This window comes from Pelodiscus sinensis, chromosome 1, assembly GCF_049634645.1.
Source record: "Pelodiscus sinensis isolate JC-2024 chromosome 1, ASM4963464v1, whole genome shotgun sequence".
NCBI classification, from domain to species: Eukaryota; Metazoa; Chordata; order Testudines; family Trionychidae; genus Pelodiscus; species Pelodiscus sinensis.
In genome coordinates, this window is record NC_134711.1 from 39,125,390 (window position 1) to 39,147,933 (window position 22,544).

Consider the following 22,544-nt stretch of genomic DNA (forward strand, 5'->3'; position numbering starts at 1 on the left):
CCTTCCCCGACCTCTGAGGATGCATGGGAGACGTTGGGGCTGCTGGAGATGGCCTCCACCTGGAGGGTCCCGCTGCTCCCCTGGTCCTCCTCATCCTCCAACCCACTGGGCAGCTGTTCTTCCTCCCCAACCTCGCTGGGCCTGGTGATGGGGGGGGCACCCGCTGATGTCCACAGGAACCGAGGGTCCCTGGGGTAGTGCCTTGCTCAGGATGCCGTGGAGCCGCTGGTAGTGAGAGCAGGTGTCGGCTCCTTCCCCCTGGCCCTCGCTGGCCTGGACATAACCCAGGTGTAGACCTTTGACCTTAGCCTGGACCTGCTCAAGGGTCCGGGCTGGATGACCCTGGTCAGAGAGTGCCTGGGCCATGTGGTGGAAAATGTCCATGTTGTACCGACAAGAGCGGGTATCATGGAGGGCCTCCTTGTTGGCCCACAGGTCCAGGAGGGCCTCTATCTCTCCTGAGGACCAGGACGGGGCACACCGCTTCGTGCCCCTTGGGACCTCCTATGATGGGCGTATGGGTTGTTCCCCCCTGGAACGGCCATCCTGATGGTCTTGTGGCAGTTCAGGGAGGGAGGAGAGACGCGCGGCAGAGCTGTCTGGTAGAGATGGCAGAAGGGCTTCTATCTCGTGGCCTCTGCAGGTTGCGACTACCTTTAAGGGGGCTTGGGTTACCAGGAAGTCCAGGAGCTGCCTGCAGGTACGAAGCGTCCAACCGGCCACTAAGGCTTTTTTCCATTTAGACTGCTTTTGTGCAAAATGTCTTGGCTGCCTGTCTACACTGGCCTCTTGCGCAAGAACACTTCCCCGCTTCATTAACAATTGTGATACGTCTAATTTGCATCCCTTTTACAAAAAAGGGATGCAATCTAGACGTAGCCCTTGAGTTTTTGGCTAGCTGTTCTTTAAACTCTTTTTTGGCTTTTTTTATTATATTTTTACACTTAATTTGACAGAATTTATGTTGCTTTGTATTATCCTCACTAGGATTTAACTTCTACTTTAAACAATGCCTTTTTATCTCTCCCTGCTTCTTTTACTTTGTTGTTAAGCCATGGTGGCACTTTTTTGGTTCTCTTGCTGTGTTTTTTTAATTTGGGGGTATACATTTAAGTTGAGCATCTATTAAGGTGTCTTTGAAAAGTTTCCATGAAGCTTGCAGGGATTTTACTTCTGTCACTGTACCTTTTAATTTCTGTTTTACTAACCTCATTTTTGAGATGGCTAAATATTTCAAAGTGTATTGTATAATCTCACACACTTATAGTATGGACTCTTTCATGCTGCACTGTTTTCATATCATTTCTCCGTATAATTGATATATTTACAGCAACAAGAAAAAGTCTAGCTAACACTTGCTTCAATATGGATTTGTATTTCTAATTCTGGTTGGGATGTTGAATAGAGATGCTTTGCAAAAGCCTTCTGGAGAAAAAAAATTACAAATCCCTGTTTAAATAAAGACAAGCTGATTTATTATATGTGGGGGTATAGAAAAAGCAGCTCTTTTGAGGTTGCAATCTAATATCTAAATTATGTATCTTAAACTAAGTGAATATGATCATATAAGATGGACATATGACACACATTCCAATTTTTAAACCATAAGTACAAATAAAGCTCTAGCACATCTGACATACCTAATTTTTATTAATCTCATTTTACATCTAATGTAATGAGATCCAGAGTACATATAAATCATGATAACATATATGACCTATTAAGATTACATTGCTTCTGGAAATAATTAGTAAATATACCGAAAATTTTAAATAAACATTTAAGTAATAGAAGATGAGAAAGAATACAGAAGCCATTCCCTAAAGTGAACAGAAAGTTATTTTAACTATTTGTTGTTTTAATGTCTGATATGAATATCAACAGGAATAACAACGTACGTGCACCAGTCTTGCAGTTATCTGTTTCTAAATGAAAATGCCTGCCATTAGCACAGAAATAGTTATTTGAATAAAACCATTAAAGCCATTAAGACAAAAGAGCTTATCGTTAGTCTCCAACTTTCTCTGCTATATACTGAAATGTATCTTTTGTTTTTTGTCTGGTAAAATGGTCTAAAAAAATCATGTAGTCAGTTTAGCATGGTTCTCCATGGCTGCTAGATTTATGAGCCTAAGGTGAGCTTAATTAAAGCCAATAGAGATTTTTTTTCAAATGAAGAAATAAATAGGACAGCAGAGGAAACCCTGATGTTTCTTAATTATGTTGTGGATTGTTCTCAGCTGGATCTTCCTCTCAACGCCCCTAACTAATTCAGCTAGTATCTGGAGCATTTTTGCCCACTAACCTGAAGTAGCAGACACTCAGCTGTGAATATCTGGTTTATAAGTATTTGCTTTTTTAATTTGTAAGTCTGTTAAGATTTTTGTTTGGAGATTGGAAGACTCAGTCCCCTAACAACTGATGGTGAGAGTAATCAAATGGCACTGATAATCCTTCCCAAAGACTTGATGTCACAGTGTGTTGACTGAGCTACGGCCTATTCCAGTAGATTATTTAAGCACATATCTGCCTTCATGTCAAGTGAACTACTCATATTTCAATTTAAGCACATGATTTGCTGAATTGGATGATAGTACTCAGAATTGTGCCCTCTAACAGGGAGTCTGCTATCTAAAGCATGAAGAACTAGGGATGAGGCTAACCAACCGTGACCTGGGTAGAATGAGCTCATTCCTTATAAAGGGCAGGAAGTGGTTACAATGAAGGAGAATGCTGGGCTGGACTCCTAATGAATTTCATGTGGAAGTTGTGTCCTCAGGTAGAGCTCTTAACTCTAGTACTGCTTTAATGTGGAATGTGAGTTGTACAGAAGAGAGACTCTCCTGGGACAGAGTCAGTATTTTGTTTACAAACAGAAGCATGATGATTAAGAAAAAAAAGGGCTGGAAAAATAGAAATGGGGGGGGGGGGGCATGTTGAAAAGAGAGTGTGCGGGACTCAGAAGAAATCTGGGTTTCTGGGCTGCCAGGGTTTGCTGTTACCCGCCAATGGGAGCTGCGAGGCTCTGTGGCTACACACAAGGTTTTGCAGGCCTGCCAGCAGCTTACCCTGGCAGCTCTGTTACCCAAGTTTGAAAAACGTTGGCCTTGATCTCTCTTAGCCAACAGTTATATTCAGAAAAGGGGGAGATGTGATGAAGAATAGGTGAAAAATAAGTCTAAACCCAGGAAAGGCATAGCAGTGGTACAGGGAGGTTTTTGCTCCACCTATGGTACATATGTGGCCTCACTGCCATAATATTTGAGTGCCTCACAATGTGTAACCTATTTTTCCTCACATCTTCCTCAGTGAAGTAGAGCAGGACTGTTATCCATTCTGCAGAAGGGACTCTGAGGCATAGACCTGATTTCCAAAGGCTGAAGATTGGATGCTTTGTAAACAACCCTCGATTCCAAGCTGCATCTTTGGTTGACTAAAATCTTTGAAATTATGTGCCTAAAGCACCACCAAAGATCATGTAGGAAGTCCATGTAGAGGAGGGGAGAACCCAGCTCTTTCAGGACTAGCATTTTGTCCATTAGACTCGCCATCTCTCTGCTGCATGCTGGAAGAGAATAAAGAGACTCTGATAGACGGGAGCAAACCTAAGAATATTAGATACTCCAGCAAACAGTGCCAGACTGTTGGGAAGGATGCCATGTTTGACAGCATGAAAAGCAGCACAAAAGTCAGGAAGGATAAAGAAAGAGAATGAGAGTCAGATGAGAGGAGATGACCCCCAATTGGTGGCAGATTGTGCCCCATGCTGAGTTGTAGAGAAATGGCTGCTGTGCAATTTTATATTTTAACTGAAAATGCTGTTTTTGTTCTGTCGTTTTCTCTGTCACTTTTTTGTTCACAGATTGAGAAAAGGAAGGAATGAAAGTATCGTATGATATTGGATGTTTACTCCTCATATTCTTAAGGTTTCAGTTGTATCCAGGCCAATTCCAGAACAAAGAGCAAAAATGGCAACCACGGTATCCATAAACTTGGTTTGTTTTATTCACTGGGCACCATCTGCAAGCTCAACACTGTTTGGAATATGCCAGAAAACACAGTCTCTGAGCCAAAGGATTAGATGCTTCAGGTATTTAAGTCTGAATTGTTACTGAGCACTTGATAATCACTGTACTTGGAGTCACTGATGCAATAGAAACTTACTTGATTAAGGTCTAAGAGATTTGACCCTCCAAATTTCTTTCAAGAGGGAAAACTGACCAGAACTCCTGTACCTGTTGATTTTCCGTTTTTTCTTTTCAGTGGCCCTGAGAGACTACCAAAGTCTAATTTTTTTCTCAACTTTAAAATCTGGAATTTTGTTGGTGTTTGGTTTTAAATATTCTCCTGTGGGAAGTACAACTCAGTCACTGTACTGTTGTGTTTTAAGAGTCTTCTGGAAAATAACTAGTCTTTAAATAGAAATAGAGATGTAGCCGTGTTAGTCTAGTCTAGCTGAAACCAAAAACAGGTCTATGTAACACTTTAAAGACTAACAAGATGGTTTATTAGGTGATGCGCTTTCATGGGCCAGACCCACTTCTCACCTAATAAACCATCTTGTTAGTCTTTAAAGTGCTACATAGTCCTGTTTTTTGTTTAATCTTTAAATAGAAGTGCAGTGTTGCTAGTGCTCATGATTTTGTCATGTATCTTGTGATAATTATTGTTTTTCTTAAACTCCAGCTCTGCAAGTCGAGTAGATATGTGATGATTTCAGCCTTAATTCTTAAAGAAAAATGAACTTTCTAGTCTGTTGGCTGGGGAGAAAGCTTAAAATTGAGATCACCATTGGACCCAAAGACTCAAAAAGAAAAATGCAAATAAAAACACGAAATCATTTTCCACTTAATCTCGTATTTTAAAGCCCCAGGCAGGTGCAGTATAAACTCACGGGGACTTGCCCCAGGAGACTGTTTCCAAAAGTTAAATGATCTCTTCTAAGCTTGGTGAACTGCAAAAAAGTAGTGGAAAGTAAACTAGATTTTTCTACAATTATTTCAATTGTTGTATTCAGGGATTAGTAAATAATGTCCAAGTATACATCAAAACGTTAAGCCGAACACAAAATATGAGAATATATTACTATTATAGCTGAGTGATCTAATACTTAACTCTCTTTTTCAAAATGTAGGAATTAGATACATTAGCTCTTGTGCTAAATTCTGAGTTACTTGCACAATTATTTAGAGGTTTCAGGGTTGTGAAGGGATTACAGAGTTCTCCAGACAGGGAGGAGGAAGAAAAACCTTGTGTAGATATAGGAATTAATGATTAATGGATCCAGTCCCTAAGGAAGAACATTTTGACACCCTCTCCCCCCAGCAAAACCTACTTGAAGGGGGAAATGTATTTGAACAGGCAATGGTTTGCCTCAGTTTTTCCTCTTGAGGAGGTTTACAGGAGGTGGCCAGTGCAGACATAAGCTGCAAAGTAGATTCAGGATTTTAGCCACTCATTTCACTCTCCCCATCCCCACATGTACAGTCTTTACAACTGATAATCATAACGAGAAGATAACATGAACTGAAATTTGAAACATTCAGACATTAAAAATAAATACCAGCTTCTTGGTGTCTGTCATGAACCCAAGCTTACAAGGCCCTGAACAGAAACATAGCAGAACAGAATAGATAGAAATGTTAGTTAAGGTACATTACACTACAATTTTGGAAGAGGAATTACTTCTCCTTGACAACACTAATACTAGAGTTTCCTCAAATTCTCCAGAAGGGTAAGAAGGAAAAAAGTCAAGCTTACAATGGAACAGTACTTCAACTTTTCCTTTGGAAAAAAAAGCTGTGCCTCCATTTTAAAATAAAAAATTAGCCTTCGAGAAGAGAAGAGACCACCACTGAATTTAATCCAAACCTCTCCAAATTGGAAAATTCAGGATCTGGTTTTGAATTTGACAAATTTCTACTTTTAACTATGTGCTACAGAGGTGTGACAGATCCCTCCCCCCAGTGCTTTATGAAATTGTCTTTTGGAAATAAATATGCATAACTCAAAGATGCTTTGGACAAAATACCTTATATAACCTCTCAATCTTAATGTCATAATCCACTAGATCTGTATATCTTATTTTGGGGTATGCATCACTCTTGTGTAAAGTTAGAGATACGGGATAGGGAATGGTTTATGGATTTAAATGTGCAAATGAAAACCATCAAAGTTATTTAATGCTTGGGCATCTCAATGTCTGGGTGATCACCTGTAAACAGCCTTTGTCCTTTAAGTTTAAACAGGAGTTGGTCTTAGGAAGACGTGTGACCACCCTTACTGGTAGAGTCTAACCAGGTAATTTTCCTGGAGGGCTGGAATGCAGAAAAAAAAATTCCTTCCGAAAACGAACTCTATTTAGGATGCAAAGCTTTTGGCATGCAACATCCAAGTAGGAGCCAGAGACCCCAGTGAGAAAAAGATTTTTCCATGGCCTGGAGGTTTAACTGAAATAAGAACAGTATTAGGGTAAGTGTGTAAGACGTTTTAGGGTGTTAGAACTAGCTATCCATTTTCTATTCTTTTAAATTTGTAATTTACTTTATACTTCCTGTTTTCACTTGCAACCACTTAAATCTTACTGTTTATAGTTAAGAAAATTACTTTTATTTACTATGAAGCCCAGTGCAAATAATTATTACCTTGGAGGCAACCAGTGTGTACATCCCCCTTTCACTGTTAAAAAAGGTTTGCCTGAATAATTTATTTGTGGTTCTGATCCCATTGGGGGGGGGGGGGGTGTTTCCTGGATGTTGTGCCTGAAACTGCATTTTTCTCAAATTTGAAGTGATTCAGTGTCTGCAATGCTCTTTAGCGGGGGGAGAGGGAGGGACGCACATTGATCTCAGCTCTGTGCCTTGGTTGGGGGAGACCCAGAAGATCTGGCCCAGCAGGACAGGGTGGTGAGAATCCCCAGAGAGCAAAGAAGCAACTGCCATTGGCTTTATCAGCACATCGAGAAGCAGTCTCAAGGGGTCTTCTGTGACTGCCCCCAGTCACAAGAGGATCTCTTGCAGGAAACATAGAGGTTCCAAGCCTCAGTATAGTCTTTGTGAAGTGGTTTTCCTGTGAGCTGCATGCTGAGTAACAGAAACAACAAAGAAGCTCAGGATAGGACCAGTTGCAGGCTAAAACTAAAGAAAAGTAGGCAGATTTATTACTTTTTTTTCTGAACATAGTTTCCTTTCTAATCATCTCATCTTGCTAATAGGACATGGAATTAGAAATGGAAGACTGAGTGAATGAGGAAATGTTAAAATGTCTACTCCAGAGCCTGTGCAGTTATAAGTAAAGCCTCCCATCAGCTCTGAGAATCAAGGGAAATACTGAAGATGTTTGAAAAAAGATCAAACAGTAATTTGAATAATTGATGTTACATCTACAGACCCCATATTTTTATTTTTTTTAACTTTTGCTGTCTTCATTTTCACATTATTTTTCTAACCTTATTATGCCCATATTATCTTCAGTGTGTCTCTCTTGCATTTGCACAGGCACTTGCTTGCTGCTCAGCAACCACTGTTAAAGCTACTTAGTATGTTCACTCTGCTTAGACTCACAAAGGAACCACATACTCCCTGAATGCAATGAAGTTTCCTCATCAATTAGTCAGATTGACTATGGACCAAATGAAAAACAGAGCTGTGCTGTGAGAGTGACTATTATTATTTGTATTTGTGTTATAGTAGTGCCTAGATGCTCCAGCTGAGACCAGGGCCTCTTTGAACTAGGAACTGTACAGAAAAATACAGGGAGGCATCGTCTGTGTCAAAGAGTTCACAATTTAAATAGACAAGGTAGGAGAAGCATGTGAGGGGGGAAACAGATGAAATAACTTGTCTGAGGTCACATAGCTGGTCATTAACAAACTTTGGGACTAGATCTTATGTGTTTAGGGTTCCAGTGTAGTGTTTTATTCACTAGATGGGGAATCAGTCCTCACACATTTGATATCACTGAAACATGACTAGATACCTTTAGTCAGATGAAACACAACTCAACAACCTTTAATAAAACCCTCATGTGATAAAACAGGCCATAAGAAAGGGCTTTAAACATTAATACTCTATTGAGGAAAGGAAAATCCTGTGGTAGACATTCTGTTTCACACTGTTTCATAGTGTGTGTCTATTCTGCACACAAATGCTTGAACATAATGCCTTCTGTGTTTGATTAGGCTCAGCTGGGTGATGTATTTTTGATCGTGGCATGATACAAAGAAATACTTTCTTCTTATTCTGTGAGAATAAATGTACCCCATGTTTCCTTGCTCCAGCAGGTTCATTAGAGGCCTGAACAAATGCAAAGCCTCTTGGTTTCCCTTGGCCCTGAAGTCTCAAGAGCATTTCAGTACTTATCACAGTATGATTTTGAAAGAGGAACTGTATTCATAATGTTTCAGCTGGGTTCCTGCATTTCTCATGTTGATTGGATGGCCTATGCACACAGCTCTAAATGTCGGAAAAGTCCTTTTTCATTTAAAATAATATGAGAATAATGAGTAGCTACATAAACGTGAGGGTTTGGCCTCCATGCATCTAGTCCAAAAACTCAAAAAGACAAATCTAGCCCATTTCTTCCCTCGCTGCTAAAAGGCTGTGGTTCAATTGCACAAGCAGGGCTGAATTAATGATGTGGGTAAAAATAGATTACAGCTACTTGTGGGCTACCTGCCTGGCTATGTGCTGAAGGTGAACTAGAGGTTTTTTACAATTACCATCACCTTTTCCTTCAGGGACTACTCTTTGTGTGGAAATATAACACTCCAAGAAGACAGACATCATGGTCCTGTCCATACTTGCCAGGGTGTAGTGAAGTGGCAGAGAGTGGTGCTATGTCTACACTTCAGAACTTTTCTGGGATGCCTCTGGTATCCCAGAAAAGCTATGATGTGTCCAAGGAATGCGTATACTTTTTCTGAAAATTTTCCAAAAAAGCGGACTTGTTCTTTTGCCATCCCTGTAATCCTCACTACATGAGGAAGAAGGGATGTGTCAAAAGATGACAGGCAAATTTCGGAAAAGCCTCCTCCAAAAGAAAAGCGGGAAAAGATACACAAATTGCAGTATCTTTTTCTGACTCTTCTTTGCCGTCTAGACATAGACATATATGTGAAAGCATGAGGTACCATCCCTCTTCCTTGAACTCTGTAGCAAACATTCAGATTCAAGTGGCTCTTACTGGAAAGATAAAATAATCCTTGTTGTGCAACAACCATTGATACCTCTAAAATATCAAGGTGAGCAGCTGCAATATCCTTGCAGTACATTCATTTTATAGTCTGTGTGGCCATCTGTGCACAACACTAAGAAGTCACCGTTTTCAGCAATTGGCTAGCATTTAGTAATATTTGGAGAATGCACCTTTTCATTCCACAATGAAGCAAAGGAATCCTTAAATTCTTTTTCTTTCTTTCTTTCTTTCTTTCTTTCTTTCTTTCTTTCTTTCTTTCTTTCTTTCTTTCTTTCTTTCTTTCTTTCTTTCTTTCTTTCTTTCTTTCTTTCTTTCTTTCTTTCCCTCCCATGGAGCTCGGGATGAACTGGCTTTCAAACCATTTCCCCCCAGCATTCCCTCCTTTTTCTCCACCTTGCTGCCTTTTTGTGATAGAGGTAGCAAGAAGGGGAAGCTTACTGGCTAGTCGATTAGTTGCTTACATCCCTAGTCAGGATGTCCCAACAGTAAATCCTAACTAATTACATTGATCACCCTACTATACAGAGGAAGTGTCCCCTGCCACCGGCCCTGAGCCAGCAGGACCCCTGCCTCTGGCCTCCTCTCCTGCCACCTTGCTGACATTGGCCCACTGGCCCAGGGCTGCCATGGGCATCTGAGGTTCTCCAGCCCCCAGCCCTGTGTTGCCACAGTCCCCTGTCCCCATGCTGCCACAGGCAGATAGATTTCCCCAGCTCCATGCTGCTGTAGATTGCCAGGCTTCTTCTTCCTCCAGCTCCTTGCTTCTGTAGGCTGCTGGGGTTCTCCGGCCTGTCCTCAGCACTTCTATGGGGCTCTGGCCCTGCTGCCCCTAGCCAGGCTGCTGGCCCTTGTGTCTTTAGTCCAGGAGCATTCGTGGTCCTGCTGGACCATGGATGTTGCTGGACCAGAGTACTGGTTTTCAGAGGTTCAACCTGTACTTTAGCTCAGGCTGATCTGCCATGTTAAGGATTTATTGTATTCCCTTTTTGTTTCCTTCTACTCCCTTTGAATGGATTCCCAGTCTTAGCTTTGAGACTGGGCAGATTTTACATTTAATTATAAAACAGCTTTAGGGATGTGTGAACAAGGTGTAAACATTTAGGCTACGTCTACACTGGGAAACTATTTCAAAATAACTATATTTGACTTAGTAACTCCCTATTTTACAAAATCGAAATAGTATGTCCCCACTCCAAGAAAGCCTTTTTATATACCTTTGAGTTGTATAATATTTTCACATGACAAAAGGTGAAACAAAATTAAATAAAATTATTATATTAAAATGAAATGGTTTGTTGGTCACAACCTTAAAACAAATCAGATGTTTCATTTCACAGGAAATTTCAATATTTCAGTTTTTTGATCCACATAAAAAAGACTCTTTTAAAAAAAATGTTCAAATTTCCTATGGAATGGAAATTCTGGCTCCCACTCAGCTTTGCTATCTGAAACGACATATAATGATGACGTCCCATCTCCTACCATTGGAGATATTTGCTATTAGCAGTTGCCAATCTTACCTCCTGCCATTTTCTTGAAGTATTGCAACAAAGCTTGTGGCATGGAGTAATATTTCTAAACTCCATCAATCTAGTACCTAGTCACATGAATTATTGGGTGAATGTGAAGCCATAATTTTAAATTTCCTTTCCTACAGTTTTGGAAGAGTAAAGAGGAAATATAGGTTATACCTTCCTGGTCTGGCAATGTCAGGACAATGAGAGAATTTTCCAGACCAGGGTGTAGTAAGATGGGAGCCTAAAACAAAATTCCATGCAGCACAGGCCTGGTTTGAGGCCTGAGGCTTAGCTAACAACAGACAAAACTTGGCTAATATAAAGCAAAGCTAAGCTGTGAGCAAGAGGCAGGCCCCCTGCTTACAGACCCTGGCACGAACATGGCTGAGAGTGCAAAACACTAATTGGTAATAGGCCCAGGTGTAGAACAGTAGTTGGTACTGTGCATAGGTTGAAAGTACATTACAAAAGGTTGGTAACACTAGCTCATTACAAAAGATCTTGGTACCCACACTCCCCACAGATACCCACCCAGGTTCAGGAAAGGGTCTAAAATGATAGCCTGATGGACAGAGATGTTATAATCAAACCACAAGGTACAGGGTGATGGGTACCTAAGTAGCATCAGAGGGTAGTAACCTGACAATGTCAGGCATGATGTGTAACTCGTTTGTACATACATATAAAGAGGTGTCTTGGGGGGGACAGTCTTTGTACAGCTGAGGGAGCAGTGAGGTCTCCCACTACCTGAAAGTAGGAATAAGAGATCCTCCGGAAAAGGGCTTTATTCCGGAGGATTGCGCCAGTCTAGACGCTTTTTTCCGGCTTTTCCCCAAGCCGGAAAAAAAGCAGCGGACATGTTTATTTAAATCCCCCATGGATTTCCCTATTTCAAAGTTGGAAATTAGCATGGCTATTTCATAATAGGGGCCAGTCTAGACGTAACCCCTTTGTGGGGAGGAATTGCTAAAGAGAATTCTCTCTCAGATGTGTGGCTGGTGGGCCTCACTCTCATGCTCAAGGTGTAACTGATTGCCATATTTGGGGTTGAGCAGGATTTTTCCTCCAGGTTAGATCAGCTAATATTTTGGGTTTTGTTCACCTCTCTATATATTTTGGGACATGGGTCACTTGCTTGTTTGAACTAGAGTGTATGAAGGATTCTCTGTAACCCAAAATCTTTAAATTAAGATTTGAGGACTTCAGGAGCTAAGCTAGAGGTTAAGATGCTGATAGTTGTAGTGGGTGAGTGAGGACAGGTGGCCTGCTATGTGCAGGAGGTCAGACTAGATTATTGTAATGGTCCCTTCTGGTCTTAAAGTCATTGAGTCTAACACAATGATAGACTAGATTCCAAAACTTTGTGTGGTCTGCTGCATTGTAAGTTAGAGTCTCTGGATAATTTAACTGTTAATATAAAATTTTTACATCACTTTTATTCTTTTCTTGACATTAATACCTTTCACTTCCTATACCTAATGCTTCATTCAAGATATTTATCATGCTCTTGGGATTCTCGGTTGTGAGTTTCTTATTACTTATAGCCAAGCTCTGAGGCTATCTGTCTGCTCTGTATCATGTAATCTTAATATTTCTATAATTCTGTTATCTCTGCTGAAATTTACCCCTGGGAATAGAGAACCAGATTCACTGAATGCTATGAATTCTTTAGCTATTTATAAAAGAAAAATTAAGAACAGAAAATCAAATTTTAAGTTCCCAATCCATAGCCAGCATGTCAGGGAGAAGTGTCCTTCATGGCAATCTATTACTGTTTCTGGTGAAAAAAATTGAAATGGCTGGAGTCCAGATTAAGGCTGTGTTTCTGCCAATCATTCTTTCAGCAACAATGTGGTTTCACTCTATAGTACTGAGCTGACTTGATGGCACAGAATGAGAATTTCTTTTTCTCCTGTTTAATGTATTGCTACAAAACAGCCACAGGACCAATTTCACTGGAATAAGCTAGAAGAATTATTAGTTTCTGACATGGAATAGGCAAATAGAGCTGTGCTACTTTGATTTCACAACTGAAAGTTTAAAATGTAGAAAAGGTTACTCAGACATCTAGGTGCCTGGAAGGCAGACCGGTGGTTCATGTACCCTAAAGGAGGTTTGAAAGTGAGTTTATATCTTTTTCCTCCCCATGTTAGTTGTACTCAGGGGAATCACAGAGCTGTTGTTCTTAGGCTTCACAGAGGAAATAAAACTGTCATTTGCTGTGTTAAGAGTCTGTTGTCAGTTCATATGCAGAACATCATTGTGTTGGTATCAGAAGAGGCTGCTTTCCTGTATGCTCATGCTTCTGGTTGCATTTGGCCATAAACAAAGAAAGGCATGTAAAATTTCAAAGGGGCAAAAAAGGTTGAAATATATGTGTGTGACGTACTTCTTGGAGAATACATTTCATACTTTGTTAAATGCACTGTTCTCTTTGTCTCAGTTGCATTTTATACTTACTGAATATCAAGTTTATTTTATAGCAAAGAAGAGCTAGATAACATAGAGTTACAGAGGCTGTGCCTAGACTACAAAGAAAAGTCAGAAAAAGATATGCAAATTACAAACCGCAATTTGGGTATCTTTTTCCACTTTTCTTCCAAAGGAGGCTTCCAACATTTGGCCTATCTACACTGGGCCAAATGTTGGGAAAAAAGGTTCTTTTGGAACATCCCTTCTTTCTCATAGAATGAGGTTTACGGGGATGCTGAAAAAACACATCTGCTTTTCTGAATTTTTTTTCAGAAAATCAGACGCATTCCTTGGATGTGGTAGAGCTTTTCCAGGATCTCTGTAGTCTAGGGCTGTGTCTACATTGGCACCCTTTTCCAGAAAAGGGATGCTAATGAGACAAGTCGGAATTGCAAATGCCGCGGGGGATTTAAATATCCCCCACAGCATTTGCTCGGGGCTTTGCCGGAGAAAAGTGCCAGTCTAGACTGGATCTTTCAGAAAATAAAGCCTTTTCCGGAAGATCCCTTATTCCTGATTTTAAGAGGAATAAGGGATCTTCCAGAAAAGGCCTTATTTTCTGAAAGATCCCGTCTAAACTGGCACTTTTCTCCGGCAAAGCCCCGAGCCGGAAAAAAGCGGCAGCCATGTTTATGCAAATGCCGCGGGGGATATTTAAATCCCCCGCGGCATTTGCAATTCCGACTCGTCTCATTAGCATCCCTTTTCCAGAAAAGGGTACCAATGTAGACACAGCCTAGGTGTACTTAGAGAGAGATTTGATAGGAATATCTGCATTACTCTCAAGCAACTTATACAGATTGTCCTAAACAAATTGCCAATGAAACCCTTACACCGCTCCATAAGGTATTGGTAGGACAGAAAATTTTATTTTAGAAATATTTTAGAATTTTTCAGACATTATTGGGATTACTTATTATATCAGCTTCAGGCTGAACCTCTCTAATACAGAACTCTCTCATCCAGAAACATCCGTCATCCAGAATGATTTTAGTTAGCCAGAGGTCCATTTTTCATGGGTGTGGCCAAGTTTCCCGCAGTCCCATAAAGTCTATTTACAGCCACCAGTCCTAGCTCTCAGTGTTCTGTGCTGTTATTTAGCTCTAATTTGTCCCTAAATGCCCCTTAACAGCTCAGTAAACAGTGGAAGTGTGTTGGTAATGCTACCAGATAATATTGGCCTCTTGTGGGCCAGAAATTCTCTCATTCAGAACAGGTCAGTCCTGAGGGCTCTGGACTAGAGAGGTTCAACCTGTACTATTATTCCAACAAACCTCCAAAGGATGGTAAAAAAATATAAAGCGAATACATTAAAACCACCCATTGAATGGCCTGTAAAGAGGCAAGGGTAGAGTTTCAGGAGGGTAGGGAGGGCAGCAGCTGTGTGCTCTGGGATGCGCCTTGCTTTTCCTCCTGTTCCCCAAACGCTAAGGGAGTGAGGGAAAAGTACTAACATTCTAAGTATTCCTCTCACACCTGCTTGATGAAAAGAGGAAAAAATCATACAAATAACTAAGTGAAGCTGTTTTTCCTACATAATGGGATGGATCTAGTTCATCTTTAATTCAATGAGAGATTTGCCTCCTTAAGCTGAATTGGAATTGAGTCAATGAAACTTATTATTTTAGAACTTATGTTTGAAATACCCTTTCTTTCCAGACCTGGCAAATTACCAGGATCCCATTTGTAGAGCCCTGTGTGGTTATCTGCAGAAATGATCTGCAGATACCACATCCACAGGTGCAGATAGCTGCAACATTTCAGGATTCTAGATACAAAATCTGTATTCACAGCTGCATCCATATCCACAAAAATGAGCTGTGGATATCTGAATCCATATTTGCATCCACAGATACAAAGTGGATAGACATTGATTTGCAGGCCTCTACCCATTTGTTCCATACAAACACAAACTAAAGTGACAGCTCCCACCTCTGAGAATGTACAATCTAATTACGAGACAGACCAGAGGTGGATACAGATGGGAGTACAAGGAAACAATGAGATAATATAAGTCAGCAGCCTGGGTAGTGGTCTGCACATCAGTGGCCTAATGGTTGTCAATGTTTTGTAAACAGCATAGCAAAGGAGATTTTAAAGGAGGGATTCAAAGGTGAGGAATGTAATAGCTATCTTGCTGTTTATGAGCAGCTCCTCCCAAGTATGAGAGGGAGCACAGTAGAAAGTAGGAGGGTGCTTATTTGAACACTGAATGTGCTAGCAAAAACAAGAGGAAGAACTGTGGCATGAGAGTACTTCACCAAAGTTGAGGGATGCTTTTATGCAGTATTGTGTTTCAATACTAAAGAACACCCCCCCACACACACACACAATGTGCAATAGTTATAAAACTGAAGCAGCCTAGCTAGTCAGAATACCAATGCATAAGCGAAGTAGGCAGAGACAGCATGAGAGAGAGATAGATCCTCTAAGCAATAAATATCATTTAGTTCTGTCTGGATTCCCTCTAATGTGAAGCCCTAAAGGAACCATGGCAAGGCCATCCCATTCATCATAATATGACACTTGGGCTACGTCTAGTCTGCATCCCTGTCAACAGAGAGATGCAAATCAAGCACATCAAAATTGCTAATGAAGCAGGGATTTAAATATCCTGTGCCTCATTAGCATAAACATGGCCACTGCTTTTTTCGAAACTGAGCTTTTTTGAAAAAAAATGGCAGTCTAGATGCGAATCTGTCAAAAATAAAGCCTTTTTCAACAGATCCTGTATTCCTCAAAAAATGAGGTTTACAGGATCTGTCGGAAAAGGGTTTATTTTCGACAGATTCATGTCTAGACTACCTTTTTTTTTAAAAAAAAGCTCTGTTTCGAAAAAAAGCGGCAGTCATGTTTATGCTAATAAGGCACGGGATATTTAAATCCCTGCTTCATTAGCAATTTCAATGTGCCTAATCTACATCTCTCTGTCAACAGAGAGGTGTAGTCTAGACCCACGCTCGTTTTTTGAGGAATACAGGATCTGTCAAAAAAGGGTTTATTTATTATAGATCCACGTCTAGACTGCCATTTTTTTTTTAAAAAAGCTACATTTTAAAAAAAGGTGGCATCTATGTTTATGATAATGAAGTGCAGGATATTTAAATCTCTGCTTCACTAGCAATTTCGATATGCTTCATTTGCATCCGTCTGTCGACAGAGGGATGCAGTCTAGACGTAGCCTCAGTGTTCACTATTTATAACATATCTTGGAATGATTAGTATCTATCCATTTTATTATCTTACCTAACAGGAGAAACTGACGTTTAAATATAAAAGAAAAAAGAAAGAAAATAAAATGACTGTGATTTCAGCTGATAAGAAATTAATGCATTTCTATACCCACTAAATAAGTGGAAGGAGGAACAGACACATATTCACAAATAATTCATAAGCTAGGACTCCTGGGCACAAAGCTAGTAATTTTTACATTACAAATAGATGTGTGCAGTGTATAGGAATTTTTTAATGGCTAGTTCTAATTACAGTGGATGCTTTTAGCAGATAACGAATCTCTGCTGGGAAAAAAGTATCATGTGTAGCAGTAGTGTTATATAAAAATCAATTATATAGCAATCAATACATTGTATTTAGCAATGGATAAGCGTGCTTTTTACAGAACTGAACCAGTCATGCCTCTTCTAACACACATCCATTAACTTACTGAAATATCCGGAAAGATGGAATATCACGGCTATTAGATTTCAAGTAAATATATGTACAGGTGGAATACTTCACCAAAGTAAACTAGGACTCTCTGGCTTGGCTCTTCATAGCTGTGCCATCCAGCTGGGCTGACCAGCAGGGCTGTAGAACAGTGCACAGCAGTGGTGCTGCCTGGCAGGACCAGGAACCCAGCATGCATCAGCTGGGCTGCCCTGCATGATCGGGAGCCCAGTGCGCCCTAGTTGGGTAGCCCTCCTGGCAGACTGGGAGCCCAGCACACTGGAATCTGGGCTGCCTGGTTTACAAGGGAAGGTGGGGGAACTGGCAGTGGCAGGTGGGGAGGCCAGTAGCCAGTCCAAGGAATGGTGTCCTTAGCCTCTGTTTGTCAGGAGAGAGATCTCTTGATCATTACCTGTTCAGTTCACTTCCTCTGGGGCACCTGGCATTGGCCACTGTTGGCAGACAGGATACTGGGCTAGATGGACCTTTGGTCTGACTCAGTATGGCCATTCTTATGTTCAGGGCTAGGAGGGCCAGTAGCAGGGGGCCCAGATATGGCCTACCCTGGTCTGGAAAAATCCCTCATCTGGGACCAGGATGGTCCAACCTATAGTTGCATCTGCTGGAAAATGGGTAGCATCAGTAGTAGCAAGATATCTGCCAAGTGTGGGGGTTAAGTGAGGACTCCTAGATTTGGCTTTTATCCAAATCCTCATAAGTTTATATTGATCTGGGTAAAATGTCTGACTTCTCTTTAAAAAATTATTTCTAGCAAGAACTGAAAAAAATCCTGTAATTTTGTTTAGTTATTTATTATTTAAAATTTAAAGGTAGCTCATGCTGTGTGAATATATGCCCTCTACACTCTGGTGCACTGCTTCAGAAATGCACCTGGAAGGATTGTACCCAATAGAGCTAAGGTGCAAGTAATATACTACTTGACTAGAAAGGATGAGCGCTTTATTTGCCAATGTGTGTGCGTGTGTGTGTTTGAGTGTGTGTGTACGATGGGATGGAGGCAGATGACTCTCTACTCCTCCTAATGCTTTTCCTGCAGACCTACATGGATTGCTGCCATCGCTACTGCAGGAGTGACGATAGCCAGAGTCCTAGCCCTTTAAATTGCTGCTGGAGCACCATGCTCTAGCTGGCTCTGAGGACTGTTGGGTAATGTGGGAGTGTGGCAGAGCATTCTCTTGGTAGTGCTAAGGGCTGGCTGCTCCCAGCCTGTCCCTTTTGCATGAGGCCCTGCCCCTCCTGGGAGTATGAAGCTGCCTCCCACCACTTTGCCCAGTGGCCCAGCAAGTCAGTTGTTTCCCCTCAGTGTAGCTGTTGTAGCTGATCCTTATGCAGACACTTTAAGGATGGGGGGGAAATCCCACCCAGTCTTCTACATGGTCACTTCAGGCCTAGTCACAAATTGTCCCTTAATTTGTGGGACAAAAACTATGAAATGTAAATGCCAAGGCCATTGTTGCATGAGAAGGTCAGGATGTCGTGGCATTCATAAAATCTTACCTCGGTGATAAATCACATCATCCAGAGTAGTGTGAGTGTCTCTGCCCATTTGGCACGTCTGCTATGAAGGTGGGGTGAAAGGGATCCTATGCTGACATTATGGCATCCAAGAATTGCGCACACTCTCAGAGTATGTCTAGACTATAGGGATTTTTTGAAAAAAGTGGCCTGTTTTTGAAAAATCTTTACCTGCATCTAGGCAGCTGCTGAAAGTAAATCGAAAGACCATAGCAGTTCTTTTGACCACAGAAAACCTTGTTTTATGAGGAATAATGCCTTTTTTAGAAAAGAAGATCTTTTGAAAGAAGGTGCTATGTAATGCAAACTGTGCTTTTTCAAAAGAGAGCATCTAGACTGCCTGGATGCTCTCTTTCGAAAAAGCGGCTTGTACTGGTTGTAGTCTAGACACTCTTTCGTGAAAGAGGCTTTTTCGAAAGATACTTTCAAAAAATCCTCTTTCGAAAGAGGCTTGCAGTCTAGATGTAGCCACAAATGCCTCAGGGCTTGCTTAAGTAGGAAAAGTAATTTGAATTAACTAAAGTTGTGAATTTGAAGTGGATTAGTTAAACCCCTGTGTGGACACTACCATTCAGAAATTATTCAATTTATTTTAATTCACTTTCAAAGGGGATAGATTCACAAATGGATTTAAGTGCCGAACATCACAGACTTTCAGAATTGGGCCCCATTGGAGTCACAGAGTCCCTGATCAGCTGTGTCTCAATCCCATAAATGCTTAAACTCTTTCAGTGTTTGTTGTAAAAGATCCCTATGTGCCTGTTGCACTGCACCAAGTATCTAGATAACATAAGCCCCAGAGTGATCCATGAACCAAGGAAGGTAAGTTGTGGGGCCTGATTGGGCTCACAGCTTGCCTTCCACATCAGGGCCCATAGGTGAGTTTACCAAAAATGGCTTGGGTCATGACTTTTAGCCATTGCCCAGGTTTTTATATGGGATGGGGAAAGATCCCTGTTCTAGTCCCCACCCATACTCCCAGAATTTGCTGTTTCTCAGGTTAGTGACATAACCACTGGATTATGTGATATTCTGATGTAGAGCTCCCTCGCTCTCTCCTCTTGATGCTGTTTCACGGTGTTAAATAACTAGGATTTTTGGGCCACAGTGAGAATGACTTTGCATCCTGGTGGTTAAAGTACTCACCATACATATCAGAGATCCATAACAACCCTGCTCTAATGTCTTTTTAAAGTATTGATTCATAATGCTTCAACAAGAGAGACTGTGTGCACCTCCCAGACTGGAATATCGTATAGGCCAGTGACTAAGGCACTGATCAAAGCAGTGATAGCACCCTGTTCAAACCCCTTTTTCTCCTCAGGAGAAGGGACTCGAACTAGTGGATCTCCCCTATCCCAAGTGAGTTCCCTAAGCAATTACAAGGTTTTCCTCCTCCTCTCCCAGTTTCTTGAAAAAAATGGTGTAGACACCTAATTCCAAGAGAAGATTTGCTTTCACTTATTGAATTCCTGGAGAGGGGTGGGCTCAAAGCCGCCTACATCTAAATGCTACTCTCACAGACTAAAGGGAGGAGTCATTAGATTCAGGTCTCAAATAAATGAAATAGGAACAAATGAGAAAAGAGGGTTGGGAATGAGGACCAAAAAAAGGGAGCCAGTGAGTAGAGAACCCCAGACAGTGCCCACTGCTCCTTGAAGGTATACAGAGAGCCAGTGGACATGGCCCAGAGGAGCTATACCTGGAATCATGACTTCAAGGATAAGCAGACATAGTCCCCACAGCCACAGAATACCTCCCCATCCAGCATCCTTCTCCCACTTCAGTGGACAGCCACCTTGGCCAGTGCCAAGAGGAGATAGACGAGTAGGTCTTACAACTTTGTGGGGCTACAGATAGAGTGTGAATAAAACAGGATGTGCAAGGAAAAGTGCATCCAGAATCTGATGAGAAGGTGCTGGAGTAGCCAGAAAAGGGGCTGCAACTTGACACAAGGGACTGGTTGGACATTCTAGTGCTCAGCCACGGGATAGTTCTCCCACTCACTGCAAAAGGGGAGGTGAACTGTGCCAAGCACACTCCTATTATGTTCATGGCTCCAGGAAAGAGCCATCATACCCAGTAGGTTGTGGGAGCAGGGTGTCGTACAGAGGGGCCCCCCGGGAGTTCATCACCCTCTAGAAATGGTGGGAGATATCTCTTCTTCTTGGGGTTGGGGTGGGGCATGAGGGTGAAGAAATGAATTGTATGGAGCACAAGTGTACAGTTGTTTCCTTCATGCAGGTCAGAAACGGAGTTGCTACAGGTTGTGCAGCCAGCTGGGTAGTGAGGAAAGGGCAGCCAAGGGCCCTCACGAAGTAGAGTCCCGATGGGGAGGTCCAGAGGCAAGAGGTGGGCAGAGAACACGCTTCTCCAGGAGCTGCTTGAGGAAAGCCCATGAGGTCGATGGTAAAGGTGCACTGACCTCCTAAAATATGCGCCAGAAGACATGAAGGGTGGAGAGCCCCATGCACGGCTGACCACTAGGGCATCTATTCAGTGCCTTGGATCATAGTCAAGGGTGTCTCTGAGAATCTCAAGCAAAGGATGGTGCCACTCCCTGAGAGGCGCAGGATTTAGCATACACTGCTGTCATCAGGATCGTCCAAGGGCTAGATTAGGAAAGGAGCTGCCTGGTGTACTAGCTTTTGTTAATTCCTTTCTGAGGTGCCTGTCTTTTCTCATTCATTGTATAGGGAGCCTAGGATCCTTACTCAAGCTTTATCAATAATTGTAATTTTCTTGGTTAGTGTAGCAATGCCCAGTGGCAACAGGCCTATGTTCCTTTGAGAACACTTTAGTGATTTTCTATGGTCCATATAGTGCCATTAATTGTGAGTATTATTATTTTGCTTAAAAGGTTGGGTCAAACTCTGCTACCAGTCTGATGTCTTTTCCCAGGCTTCTGCTCATAGTGGGAAAGAGAGGGAAAGAGAGACAGACATCATCATTCTAACAATACTTCCCAGTCCAGGTGATAGTGAATATAACTGCCTTGGTTTTGTTTCCTGCCACTTCCTTGTTGCCTGCACAACATTTCTCCAAGGCCATTCCTAAAATTAATACACACATTCATGTTAGAATTAGTGTTTTCTGGATACAGAGCTATCGTTGTGCTATCACACTTTAAACAAATTACTCCATTTATTTCAAAAGCAAAGTTATTTGTGAGTATTGCATCCTGAGAGTAAAACAAAATTATGAAGAGTACTTGCTTGCATACTTTATGGATACTATGCTTGTGGCCCAATTTATCACATTCTTAGTTGGCATCTACCCAGAGCTTTGGGGTACTGTGAAAAAAGCAGCTATTTCAATACTCGTCAATTTCTAATAAAAAGACTTGTTTATGAGCTTAATAAATACATGGAACATTATTGAATCATAAAGCATCTAATTAGTTTGGTGAATTTAAAGTGCTGTGTTTGCACATTAAAACTAATTAGTGATTATATGCATTCCTGAACTAAGGATCCTTCCGTTTGCTTTCCCTTTGATTGCAAACTTACATTCAACAGAAGATAGTGGGCTTTCATTTTAAAGCAAGATTAAGAGCCTACAGTCAGTAAATAATCATATTGTCTACATCCTAGGAGTCTTCTCTTGTCTCATAAGACTCATCACCTGCAAATCTTATTTTAAATCATCACAAACAATTTACATTTTATGTAGCATTACACACTAATGGGGATATATGTCTCACCTTTATGCATGAGATTTTAGCTGAAAAGCTGATGCCAATAGGATTCAAGCAATTTCTGGAGAAGTTAAGGTTAGATTGTGCCTAGCTCAGGTGCAACTATGTAGGTGAACAGGAAACAGTCAGAATTTCTTTCTCACCTTATGTGGCTGCATTAGCACATATCCATGCCTGGTAGCTGGGGGAAAATAGAGGGTGCATGCCAGATGCTACCCTCAGGAGCAAGTGAGTTGAAAATAGGTAGGGTAGTGTGAAGTGAGAAGGCAGACCTACTAGTCCTCTCATAACAGTCAGCACTACTGCTTATTGACTTGGTGATGATAGGCAAGCAGAAGCCCATAATGGGTGTAGCAGAAAATTATTCTCCTGTGGGATATTAGGAGAGCTTCAGTAATAACTGTACTTCTGAGGAGTTTCTCAAAGCCTCCTTATGTGACTCTAAATCTGTCTTTGATTTG

General features: G+C 41.3%; 1 long non-coding RNA gene across 1 annotated transcript; it reads left to right on the forward strand.

Moving 5' to 3' along the window:
• Positions 1-2,683: 2,683 nt before the first annotated feature.
• Positions 2,684-6,056, forward strand: LOC142826524 (uncharacterized). The gene is made up of 3 exons (XR_012900716.1): positions 2,684-2,779; positions 3,863-3,980; positions 5,711-6,056. It is a non-coding gene; the product is annotated as an uncharacterized LOC142826524 (long non-coding RNA).
• The last annotated feature ends 16,488 nt before the right edge of the window (positions 6,057-22,544 follow it).